Source organism: Macaca mulatta, chromosome 9 (assembly GCF_049350105.2).
Source record: "Macaca mulatta isolate MMU2019108-1 chromosome 9, T2T-MMU8v2.0, whole genome shotgun sequence".
NCBI lineage: Eukaryota > Metazoa > Chordata > Mammalia > Primates > Cercopithecidae > Macaca > Macaca mulatta.
In genome coordinates this window covers 58,998,522-59,011,318 of record NC_133414.1, presented here as the reverse complement: position 1 = coordinate 59,011,318, position 12,797 = coordinate 58,998,522, and positions in this window count along the sequence as shown.

Below are 12,797 nucleotides of genomic sequence, written 5' to 3'. Positions count from 1 at the left end.
ACCAACCTGCTTTTCAGCAAAAATTATAAAAGGTTAAAAAGAATCTATAAAATCTTACCTTATGATCAAACATTAAAAATTGGATAAATATGTCTACAAGGTTTTATTAAAATTAGGCTTAACATTAATAACACTAATATAAAGGTAAAATTTAGCTTATCTGGTATAAAAATCATACAAAAAGTATTGCTAAATGTAAAATGGTATTTGGCTTTCTTTGGTTTAAAAACTCATAAAAATAGGTGCTAAAGGAAATTTCTCAGTAAAAAGGCACTAAGGACTATAAAGTCCACTGCCAAGGTCCCCCCATTTAAAATAAAAGGTCAATTTCTTAACAATTAAATACTTGGTTTATCTTCCACTTTCCTTTCCCTCAAAAACTACAAGTCTTTTAGCACATGTACCACCCCTAGAATTTCCGGTAAACCAGCACCAGCCTGAAGATCACGTTCTCATCAAAGGGTGGAAAGAGGAAAAACTCGAGCCAGCCTGGGAACGACCCTACCTTGTGCTGCTAACCACCAAGACTGCTGTTTGTACAGCAAAAAAGGATGGACTCATCACACCTGAGTCAAGAAAGTGCCACTCCCTCCAGAGTCGTGGGCCATAGTCCCATGGGAAAACCCTACCAAACTAAAGCTAAGAAAAATTTAACTCTTTTCATCTATTTTATTATTCTTTTTTCTTTCCTCATTCTATTGCTGACCATCTAGTTATTAACATAACCAAATCAATTTTGCCTCAAACTATTGCATTTAATGCTTGCCTTATTATACCCTGTGAAGACTTGCCAAGTCAAAGACAGCTTTCTACTTCAGAAAAGTACTTCTGTCCCTCCTGACTTTCCTCAGACTGAGCATTAGTAAACTAGGACCATTTAATCTGGGGAGATTTCAATAAAGACCCCAGTGCCAACCAGGAGTCTTGCCCCCAATGTAGAGTTTTTATGCTGTAGTTGGTCCAACATTCTGTGGACCACTAAAGAGCAAGGATGAATTGCCCCAAGCAGTTTTTGTAATTTCCTAAAATCATACATTCATTTTACTAGAGGATCATAGAAGTTAAAGACTTAAAACAAATTTTAGCAATTAAGACAGGATACCAAGATGCAAATGCCTGGTTAAAATGGATCAAATATTCCATCTGCATGTTAAATAAAAGCAATTGTTATGCTTGTGCACGTGGCAGACCAGAGGCCCAGATTGTCCCCTTTCCACTAAGGTGGTCCTCCAGTTGACCAGGCATAGGCTGCATGGTAACTCTTTTCCAGGATTCTACATTCTGGAGTAATAAGTCATGCCAAGCTCTCTCTGCTATATCCCAAGGTCCAGCACCCTGTGGGTCAGCCCCCGAGGGCCATCCAGCTTCCGTCTCCCAACACTAAGTTCACTTCGTGTCTCTCACGACAGGGAGGAAACTTAGCATTCCTTGGAGACCTGAAGGGATGCGATAAGGTTAAGAATTTTCAAGAGCTTATCAATCAGTCAGCCCTTGTTCATCTCCGAGCGGATACGTGGTGGTATTTTGGTGGACCTTTACTGGGCACTCTGCCAAATAACTAGCGTGGCACTTGTGCTTTAGTCCATTTGGCTATCCCTTTCACCCTGGCATTTCATCAACCAGAGGGAGAAAAAAATAAGACATCGTAAAGTGAGAGAAGCACCTTATGGGTCTTTCAATTCTCACATCTATTTAGATGCAACTGGACTCCTGAAAGGAATACCAGATCAATTTAAAGCTTGAAATCAAATAGCTACAGGATTTAAGTCAATATTTTAGTGGGCGACAGTTGATAAAAATGTAGATTAGATAAACTACATTTATTAAAACTAACGGCAACAAGCTTTTCATGAGTTAAAACAAACAAACAAACAAACAAAACTCATGTCGGCCCCAGCCCTGGGGCTACCTGACCTGACAAAACCCTTTACAACCTATGTATCAAAAACAGAAAAAATGGCAGTTGGAGTTTTAACCCAGACTGTAGGGTCCTAGCCAAGGCCAGTGGCCTATCTCTCAAAACAACTAGACGGGGTTTCCAAAGCCTGACCCCCATATCTAAGGGCCCTGGCAGCAATAGCCCTGTTAGGACAAGAAGCAGATAAGCTAACTCTTGGGCAAAACCTAAATGTAAAGTCCCCCCATGCTGTGGTGACTTTAATAAATACCAAAGGACATCATTAGCTAATGAATGTTAGAGTAACTAGATACCAAAGCTTGCTCTGAAAATCCTCCCATAACCATTGAAGTTTACAACATCCTAAACCCCACCACTCTGCTCCTGGTATCAGAGAGCCCAGTCAAACATAATTGTGTAAAACTATTAGACTCAGTTTATTCTAGTGGGCCCAACCTCCAAGACCATCCTTAAACGTCAGTGGACTGGGAGCTGTACATGGATGGGAGCAGCTTTGCCAACCCCTGCAAAGTGACTCTGAAGAAGATGACAAGCCCTGCTGCAGTCACACCCGGAAGCTGACTGGTCCATACATGGCCAAAGCATGAGGAAACTCATCATGGGACTCATTTTCCTTAAAATTTGGACTTGTACAGTAAGGACTTCAACTGACCTTCCTCAGACTGAGGGCTGTTCCCAGTGTATACATCAAGTCACTAAGATAGGACAAAAGGTTGCTACAGTCCTATTATTTTATGGTTATTATAAGTGTACTGGAACTCAAAAAAAAAAAGAAAAACTTGTTTGTATAATGTTATTCTATACAAGGTATGTAGCCCAGGAAATGACCAACATGATGTGTGTTATGACCCATCTGAGCCTCCCACGACCACAGTTTTTAAAATAAGACTAAGAACTGAAGACTGGTGGGCATTCGTAAACAATATGAGTAAAGTGTTAGCCAAAAAAAAAAAAAAAAAAAGAGGTGCCCAAACAAGTCACCTTGAAATTTGATGCCTGTGCTGTCATTAATAATAATAAGTTAGAAATAGGATGTGGTTCTCTTCATTAAGAAAGAGGCTATATGGCAGAAAATACATACATTTGTCATAAATTAAGACTGTGTAAAAATAAATGTGGATACTGGTCTTGTGTCATTTAGGCTACTTGGATAAAAAATGAAAAAATCCTGTCCACCTTCGGCAAGGGAAAAGTGGCCCTTCCTGTACCAGTGGTCAGTGTAACCCCTTAGAACTAGTAATAACAAACCCCCTTAATCCTCACTAAAAAAAGGAGAATGTGTAGCCCTAGAAACTGATGGAGCTGGACTGGATCTTCAAGTAAATATCATGGTTTGAGGAAAAGTTTATAAATGCTCTCCTGAGCTGGTATTTCAAACCTTCTATGATGAACTGAATGTGCCAGTAGCAGAAATTCCAGGAAAAACAAGAAATTTGTTTTTGCAATTAGTGGAGCATAAAACCCAGTCTCTCAATGTCACTTCATGTTACATATATGGAGGAACTGCAATAAGAGATCAATGGCCATAGGAAACCTGAGAATTAGTACCTACAGACCCAGTTCCTGATGAATTCCCAGCTCAAAAAAAAAAAAAAAAAAAAAAAAATCACCCTGATAATTTCTAGGTCCTAAAAGCCTCAATCATTAGACAATACTGCATAGCAAGAGCCGGGAAGGACTTCTCCCTTCCTGTAGGAAGACTCAGCTGCCTTAGGCAAAAACTGTATAATAGTACTACAAAAATAGCCACCTAGTGAAGTCTTAACCATACTAAGAAAAATCCATTTAGTAAATTCCCAAAGTTGCAAACTGTGTAGACCCACCCAGAGTCCCACCAGGACTGGACAGCCCCCACTGGATTATACTGGATATGTAGGCATAGACCTTACACCAAATTACCTGACCAGTGGGCAGGTAGTTGTGTTATTGGTGTTATTAAACCACCTTTCTTCCTGCTGATAAAGACAGGCGAACTCCTGGGCTTCCCTGTCTGTGCTTCCTGTGAAAAGAGAAGAATAGCTATAAAAAAAAAAAAAGATAATAAATAGCCCCCTGAGAGAATCATACAACATTATAGGCCTGCTACTTAGGCACGAGACAGATCATTAAGGTACCGGACCCCCATTTACATGCTCAACCGAATCATACAGTTACAAGTGGTCTTAAAATTAATCACTAATAAGACCAGCAGAGCCTTGACTATTCTGGCCTGGCAAGAAACTCAGATGAGATATGCTATCTATCAAAATAGATTGACTCTTGACTACTTGCTAGCAGCTAAAAGAGAAGTCTGTAGAAAATTTAACCTTACCAATTGTTGCCTGCACATAGATGATCAGGGGCAAGTAGTTGAAGATATAGTTAAAAACGTGATGAAACTGGCACATATTCCTGTACAAGTGTGGCACGGATTTGACCCTGAGGCCATGTTTACAAATGGTTCCTAGTGCTAGGAGGATTTAAAGAGTTATAATAAAAATTGTAATAGTAATAGGAACCTGCTTACTGATGCATTATTTACTACCTGTACTCATTCAAATGGTAAAAGGTTTCATCGCTAGTCTAGTTCACCAGAATGCTTCAACACAAGTGTACTACATAAATCACTATCAATCTGTCATGCAGGAAGACATAGATAGTGAAGATGAAAGTGAGAACTCCCACTAATAAAATGAATGAGAGTCTCAAAGCGGGGGAATAAGGGAGGAGACCATCCCTCATATTGTCTTATGCCCAATTTCTGCCTCCAAGGAAGAAAGTAAAAACTAAAAGGCAGAAATGAAATTCACGGGCAGACATCCCAGTGCTGCGCCCTGGGCCTGGTAGTTAAAGATCGACCCCTGACCTAACCGGTTATGTTATCTATAGATTCCAGACATTGTATCGAAAAGCACTGTGAAAATTCCTGTCCTGTTCTGTCTCGTTCTGATTGCTGGAACATGCAGCCCCCAGTCACGTACCCCCTGCTTGCTCAATCGATCATGACCCTCTCATGTGGACTCCCTTAGAGTTGTAAGTCCTTAAAAGGGACAGGAATTGCTCACTTGGGGAGCTCAGCTCTTGCGATAGGAGGCTTGCCGATGCTCCCGGCTGAATAAACCCCTTCCTCCTTTAACTCGGTGTCTGAGGAGTTTTGTCTGTGGCTCATCCTGCTACAGCTGAGGTGGAAGAATCACTAGAACCTGGGAGGCAGGGGTTTCAGTGAGCTGAGACTGTGTCACTGCACTCGAGGCTGGGTGACAGGGAGAGTTTGCATCTCAGAAAAAAAAAAAGAGGGATGCCAAATCAAACATAAAAATTACAGAAGTCTATCATAGGATATCTGGGCACGGTGGCTTATGCCTGTAATTCCAGCACTTTGGGAGGCTGAGGCAGATGGATCATGTGGTAACAGGAGATCAAGAGCATCCCGCCCAACCATGGTGAAACCCTGTTTCTACTAAAAATACAAAAATTAGCCAGACGTGGTGGTGGGCGCCTTTGTCCCAGCTACTCGAGAGACTAAGGCAGAAGAATCACTTGAACCCAGGAGGCAGAGGTTGCAGTGAGCTGAGATTGCATCACTGCACCCCAGCCTGGGCAACAAGAGTGAAAACTCTGTCTCAGAAAAAAAAACAAAAAAGAAATCTGTCATAGGATTATATAAGGAGACCAGTTTTATTTATATAGGAACTACCTATCTTTTGACTAGGTCTCTGAGCTCTGGGCAGAGCCCACACTGAATCCTGGGTCTCCAAAAAGGGAGAATTATTTTGAGGCTAGACATGTGATGCTTTCACAGTGCACTTAAAAAGTTTTTTAAACGAAGACACTTCTAATGTCTAAACTACACTCTTCCTTAAAAACCAGAGTAGGCTTTGGTACAATAACTCTTTTAGTCAATAAGTCAGGTAACACAATAAAAAAGCAAGTAGTTTAAGAGCTGAGATGAACTTGTCTGTTTATACTGTTGGGGTTTCATAAGGAAAAACAGGTTTCTCCCCAAAAGGGGGTCTGGTGCCTTCTCTGCTTTCTTGAAGGAAAGCCAGGTTATTATAAACTATAATATTTTAGGTCCCTAATGCAGCAGAGTGTGCAAGAGAAAGGAGAGACAGCAGAAGTAAGTGGAAAAAAACCAGAATTCAGTCAACTGAGAAAAAAAATCTTTAGCTAAAAAAGAGAGAGAGTGAGACAAAGTCCTGGGAGAAAAAAAATGTATGTGAAGGCCTTTTCAATACAAATACACACACGCATACACACACACACACACACATGCACACACACACACACACACACACATCTTGGAGTTAGCTTTTAGTTAAGCTGACTTTTCATCATTGAGCTCCTTTAAAGAAATCTTTTTAAATCTCATTACCATAATTCAGCTAGAACAAATTGCTGCTATTTCAGAAGTACCAAGTATCAAACCAGAAATGGCTTGATTTAGGAACCACAGCTAAGCTGTCATGGTGGAAAAAAAGAAGCCAGAGCCCTTAGCTATGGAACTGCAGTGTGGGGTGACAGCCATTGCCCTTTCAGTTTGGCCTGGCTAGCAAAAAGGTGGCCTTGTTATGTAAATAAAGCCCCTTAAGTAGTCAAAATAAAAAAATCTTTCCTTTTTTTTTTTTCTTTTTTTGGACATTTTTCTCCCCCACCACAGTGTGGGAATTTAGCCACTTCAGAGGTCTTGTTCCCCATAATTTGGAAGTTTCCTCTGGGTTTGATCAAGTTGGATAGAGTTGATCAATCCCAATGGGAAAAAGACTGAAACAACAACAACAACAACAACAACAACAACAACAATTAAACAAAACAAAGATGGCACAACTTATCCAACTACTGAGTGCTCCCATGGTAAAGAGACATTAAAACCAACTGGTTGTTAATCTTAACTTTAGCCAAGACGAACCCCAATTCAATTACCCATCCTTAGGTAAGGGATGGGTCTCAGGCTGAAGGCCGCTCTCTACCATCCTAGAAGCAGGAAAAAACTCAAATTTGTCTTCCCCATTGGAAGCAAGATCAAACTCCATAAAGGAGTTACCTGCATTTCATCGTCATCACAGCAGGAAAAACTTGCCTTTCTTGTATTGGAAGCTAGTAAAACTCCAACAAAAGGAGTTGTACAGCAAAATAAACTTTAGATCTTGATCAAATTTTGAAAGATCAGTGATTCTCTGGAAGGGGTGCTTCCAGGCCTCAGCAAATTGTCCAATTGGTTTGAGCCATAGAGATAGTTCAAGCTGGTACTGAGCACCGATAGGAGATTTGTCAAAGTTCAGGGGGGCCTCCACCCAGAATCTCTTCATGATTGCCAAAATGTTGGCCTTGAATATCTGAGAAAGGTCTCAGTTAATTTGGAAAGTTTATTTTGCCAAGGTTGAGGATGCACGTCTGTGACACAGTCTCAGGAGGTCCTGATGACACGTGCCCAAGGTCGTCAGGGCACAGCTTGGTTTTATACATTTTAGGGAGACATGAGACATCAATCAATATATGCAAGATATACATTGGTTCTGTCAAGAAAGGTGGGACAGCTCAAGCAGTGAGAAGGCTTCCAGGTCACAGGTAGGTGAGAGACAAATGGTTGCATTCTTCTGAGTTTCTGATTAGCCTTTCCAAAAGAAGCAATCAGATATGCATTTATCTCAGTGAACAGAGGGATGACTTTGAATAGAATGGGAGGCAGATTTGCCCTAAGCAGGTTCCAGCTTGACTTTTCCCTTTAGCTTAGTGATTTTGGGGCCCCAAGATTTATTTTCCATTCACTGTGTATGTGTGTGTATGTGTATGTGTGTATATACATATACACACACAAACAAATTGAAAAATCTCATTAAGAACAGCAAGCGGTATGGTATTTTTAACTTGCCCTGTTCTATTCTCATCCCCTCCTCACTGGCTCCACTGCAGCCTTGAAAATTAATAGCCCATAATTACAGTGAAGACCAATAGCCTGGAAGCCACTGGAAAGACAGAATGGGGCTGGATTTCCTTCCAAGCCTCATTCCCAGAGAACTGTCATTTGACTTGGCTGATGGTTTTCAGAAACATCACACTTCAGGGATGTCTTTATTTGTCCTAAGAGCTCACTTAAAGCTTTTTCCCTGAGGGCATTTGTCAAAAACATTTAAAGGGCTACTCCCAAGTGTAGAGCTGTGTACAGGTTCAGTAAAGACCTGGAAAGGCTCAAAGCTCTCACCTCTGACTGACCTTGAAGCTCTGGGCAAGCAGGAAGTGAAGGCTAAGGTAGAGATTTAAACTGCCTGGCTGAGAGTTGAAGAGTAGCCCCAGACTACAAAATTATTTCAGAAGGCTTGTTAAACACTGAACAACAATAACAAACAGCAGAAACAACAGCAACAACAAATAGGGGGTATAGAATCTGATTTACAAAATTGTCACATTAGATCAGGGGTCCCCAACCCTGTGGGCCATGGACTAGGTCCATGACCTGGTGAGGAATTGGGCCACACAGCAGTAGGAGCAGTGAGCAAGCAAGCGAAGCTTCATCTGTATTTACAGCTATTCCCCATCATTCGCATTACTGCCTGAGCTTTGCCTGCTGTCAGATCAATGGTGGCATTAGATTCTCATAGAAGCACCAACCTTATCATGAACTGAACATGTGAGAGGTCTAGGTTGCATGTTCCTTATGAGAATCTGATGCCTGATAATCTAATGCACTTCCCCTGCAGTGTGTGCATCTGTCACTGTCTCCCATCATTCCCAGATGGGACCTCTAGTTGCAGAAAAACAAGCTCAGGGCTCCCCCTGATTCTACATTATGGTGAGGCATATAATTATTACACATTACAATGTAATAATAATAGAAATAAAGGGCACAATAAATGCAATGTGCCTGTTCTGGGCGCAGTTGCTCATGTTCGTAATTCCAGCACTTTGGGAGGCCAAGATAGGTGGATCACCTGAGGTCAGGAGTTTGAGACCAGCCTGGCCAACATGGTGAAACCCCATCTCTACTAAAAATACAAAACGTAGCTAGGTGTGGTGGCGGATGCCTGTAATCCCAGTTACTTGGGAGGCTGAGGCAGGAGAATTACTTGAACCTGGGAAGCAGAGATTGCAGTGAGCCTAGATCACGCCATTGCACTGCAGCCTGGGTGACAAGAGTGAGATTTCATCTCAAAGGATAATAATAATATAAATAAATAAATAAACAGATAAAATGTGCTTGAATCATCCCAAAACCATCTTCCCTACACCCCTGGTACATGAAAAAATCATCTTCCATGAAACTGGTTCCTAGTGCCAAAAAAGTTGTGATGAACTAATTTACACTCCTATCAACAGTGTTTTAAGTTTTCCTGGCCAGGTGCAGTGGTTCACACCTGTAATCCCAGCACTTTGGGAGGCTGGGGCGGGTAGATCACTAAGGTCAGGAATCACCGAGGTTGAGACCAGCCTGGCCAATGTGGCAAAACCCGTTCTCTACTAAAACCACAAAAATTAGCTGGGCATGGTGACATACATCTGTAATCCCAGCTACTAGGGAGTTTGAGGCAAAATAGTTGCTTAAACGAGGGAGGCAGAGGTTGCAGTGAGCCGAGATTGTGCCACTACACCCCAACCTGGGTGACAGAACAAGACTGTGTCTTAAACAAACAAACAAGCAAACAAACAAACAAACAAAGAAACCCAGTGCATAAGTGTTCATTTTTTTCCACAACCTCATCAGCATCTGTTATTTTTTGTGCATCTGTTATTTTTTGTTCATCTGTTATTTTTTGTAAATAGCCATTCTGACTGGTGTGAGATGGCATCTCATTGTGGTTTTGATTTGCATTTCTCTAATGATCAATGATGTTGATCCTTTTCTTATATGCTTGTTGGCCACATGTATGTTGTATTAGGGTACTCTAGAGGGACAGAACTAACAGGATATATGTATATATGAAAGGGAGGTTATTAGGAGAAATGACTCACATGATCACAAAGTGAAGTCCCACGATAGGCTGTCAGCAAGCTGAGGAGCAAGGAAGGCTGTGGTGAATCAGTCCAAGTCCCAAAACCTCAAAAGTAGGGAAACTCATAGTGCAGCCTTCAGTCTGCAGTGGCCAAAGTCCTGAGAGACACTGGCATAACACTGATGTAAGTCCAAGAGTCCAAAAGCTGAAGAACTTGGAGTCTGATGTTCGAGGGCAGGAAGCATCTAGCATGGGAGAAACATGAAGGCTGGAAGACTCAGCAAGTCAAATCCTTCCACGTTCTTCTGCCTGTTTTATTCTTGCCACGCTGGCAGCTATTTAGACGGTGCCCACCCAGATTGAGGGTGGGTCTGCCTCTCCCAGTCCACTGTCTCAAATGTTAATCTGCTTTGGCAACATTCTCACAGACACACCCAGGAAAAATCCTTTGCATCCTTCAGTCCATTTGACACTGAATATTAACCATCACATATGTCTTCTTTTGAAAAGTGTCTGTTCATGTCCTTTGCTTACTTTTGGATGGGAATTTTTTTTTCTTGTAAATTTGTGTACATTCCTTATAGATGCTAGATATTAGACCTTTGTTGGATGGATGGTTTGCAAAAATTTTCTCCTGTTCTGTTGTTGTCTGTTTATTCTGTTGATAGTTTCTTTCACTGTGCAGACATTCTTAGTTTAATTAGATCTCATTTGTCAATTTTTGCTTTTGAAGTAATTGCTTTTGGTGTCTTTGTCATAAAATCTTGGCTCATTCCTACATCCAGAGTGGTATTGCCTAGGTTGTCTTCCAGGGTTTTTTTTTTTTTTTTTTTTTTTTCAGACAGAGTTTTGTTCTGTCATCCAGGCTGGAGTGCAGTGGCGCGACCTGGGCTCACTGCAACCTCTGCCTCCTGGGTTCAAGTGATTCTCCTGCCCCAGCCTCCTGAGTAGCTGGGATTACAGGCACCTGCCACCATGCCTGGCTAATTTTTTGTATTTTTAATAGAGACGGGGGCGTTTCACCATGTTGGCCAGGCTGATCTTGAACTCCTGACCTCAGGAGATCCACCTGCCTCGGCCTCCCAAATTGCGGGGATTACAGGCTTGAGCCACTGTCCCCAGCCATCTTCCAGAGTTTTTACATTTAAGTCTTTAATCCTTCCTTCCTTCCTTCCTTTCCTTCTTTCCTTCCCTCCCTCCCTCCCTCCCTCCCTCCCTCCCTCCTTTCTTTCTTTCTTTCTTTCTTTCTTTCTTTCTTTCTTTCTTTCTTTCTTTCTTTCTTTCTGTCTGTCTGTCTGTCTGTCTTTCTTTCTTTCTTTCTTTCTTTCTTTCTTTCTTTCTTTCTTTCTTTCCTTCTTTCTTTCTTTCTTTCTTTCTTTCTTTCTTTTCTTCCTTTCTTCCTTTCCTTTCTTTCCTTTCTTTCTTTCTTTTTTTTTTGTGATGGAGTCTCACTCTGTTACTCAGGTTGGAGAGTAGTGGCTCAATCTCAGCTCACTGCCACCTCTGCCTCCTAGGTTCAACTGTTTCTCCTGCCTCAGCTTCCTGAGTAGCTGGGACTACAGGTGTGCACCAGCATGCCTAGCTAATTTTTGTATTTTTAGTAGAGACTGGGGTTTCTCCATGTTTCCCAGGCTGGTCTTGAACTCCTGACTTCAGGTGATCTGCCTGCTTGGGCCTCCCAAAGTGTGGGGATTACGGGCATGAGCCACTGCATCAGGCCAAGTCTTTCATACATCTTGAGTTAATTTTTGTATATGGTGTAAATAAAGGGTTCAGCTTCAATCTCCTGCATATAGCTAGCCAGTTATCCCAGCACCATGTATTGAGTAGGGAGTTCTTTCTCCATTGCTTGTTTTTGTCAGCTTTGTCAAAGATCAGATAGTTGTAGGCACGTGTCCTTATTTCTGGGCTCTCTATTCTGTTCCATTGGTATCTGTTTTTGTACCAGTACCATACTGTTTTAGGTACTGGAGTCCTGTAGTATAGTTCGAAGTAGGGTAGCATAATACCTCCAGCTTTGTTGTTTTTGTTTAGGATTGCCTTGTCTATTCAAGTTCTTTGTTTTCGTTCCATGTGAATTTTAAGGTAAATTTTTTCTAGTGTTGTGAAGAATGTCATTGGTAGTTTAATAGGAATAGCATCAAAGTTATAATTACTTTGACCATTTTAACAATATTGATTCTTCCTATCCTTGAGCATAGAATTTTTTCCATTTTTTTGTGTCATCTCGATTTTTTAGAGCAGTGTTTTGTAGCTGTCATTGTAGAGATCTTCCACTTCCCTGATTAACTGTATTCCTAGGTAGTTTATTCGTTTGTGGCAATTGTGAATGGGATTGCATTCCTGATTTGGCTCTTGGCTTCACTGATGTTGGTGTATAGGAATGTTAGTGATTTTTGTACATTGATTTTGTATCCTGAGCCTGCTGAACGTATCAGCTTAAAGAGCTTTTGGGCCAAGACTATGGGGTTTTCTAGATATAGGATGATCTGCCAACAGGAATATTTGACTTCCTCTTGTTTGATTTTTATGTCCTTTCTTTCTTTCTCTTGCTTGATTTCTCTGGCCAAGACTTCCAATATTTTGTTGAATAGAATTGGTGAGAGAGGGCATGCTTGACTGTGCCAGTTTTCAACAGGAATGCTTCCAGCTTGTGCCCATTCAGTATGATGTTGACTGTGGGTTTGTCATACATGGCTCTTATTATTTTGTGGTATGTTCCTTCAATACCTAGTTTACTGAGAATTTTTAGCATGAATGGATGTTGATTTTTATCAAAAGCCTTTTCTGCATGTATTGAGATAATCATGTGGTTTTTGTCTTTAGTTCTCTTTATGTGACAAATCACATTTATTGATTTGTGTATGTTGAACTAACGTTGCATCCCAGGGATAAAGCTTACTTAACTGTGATGGATAAGCTTTTTGATGTGCTGCTGGATTCAGTTTGCTGAGTTTTGTTGAGAATTTTTG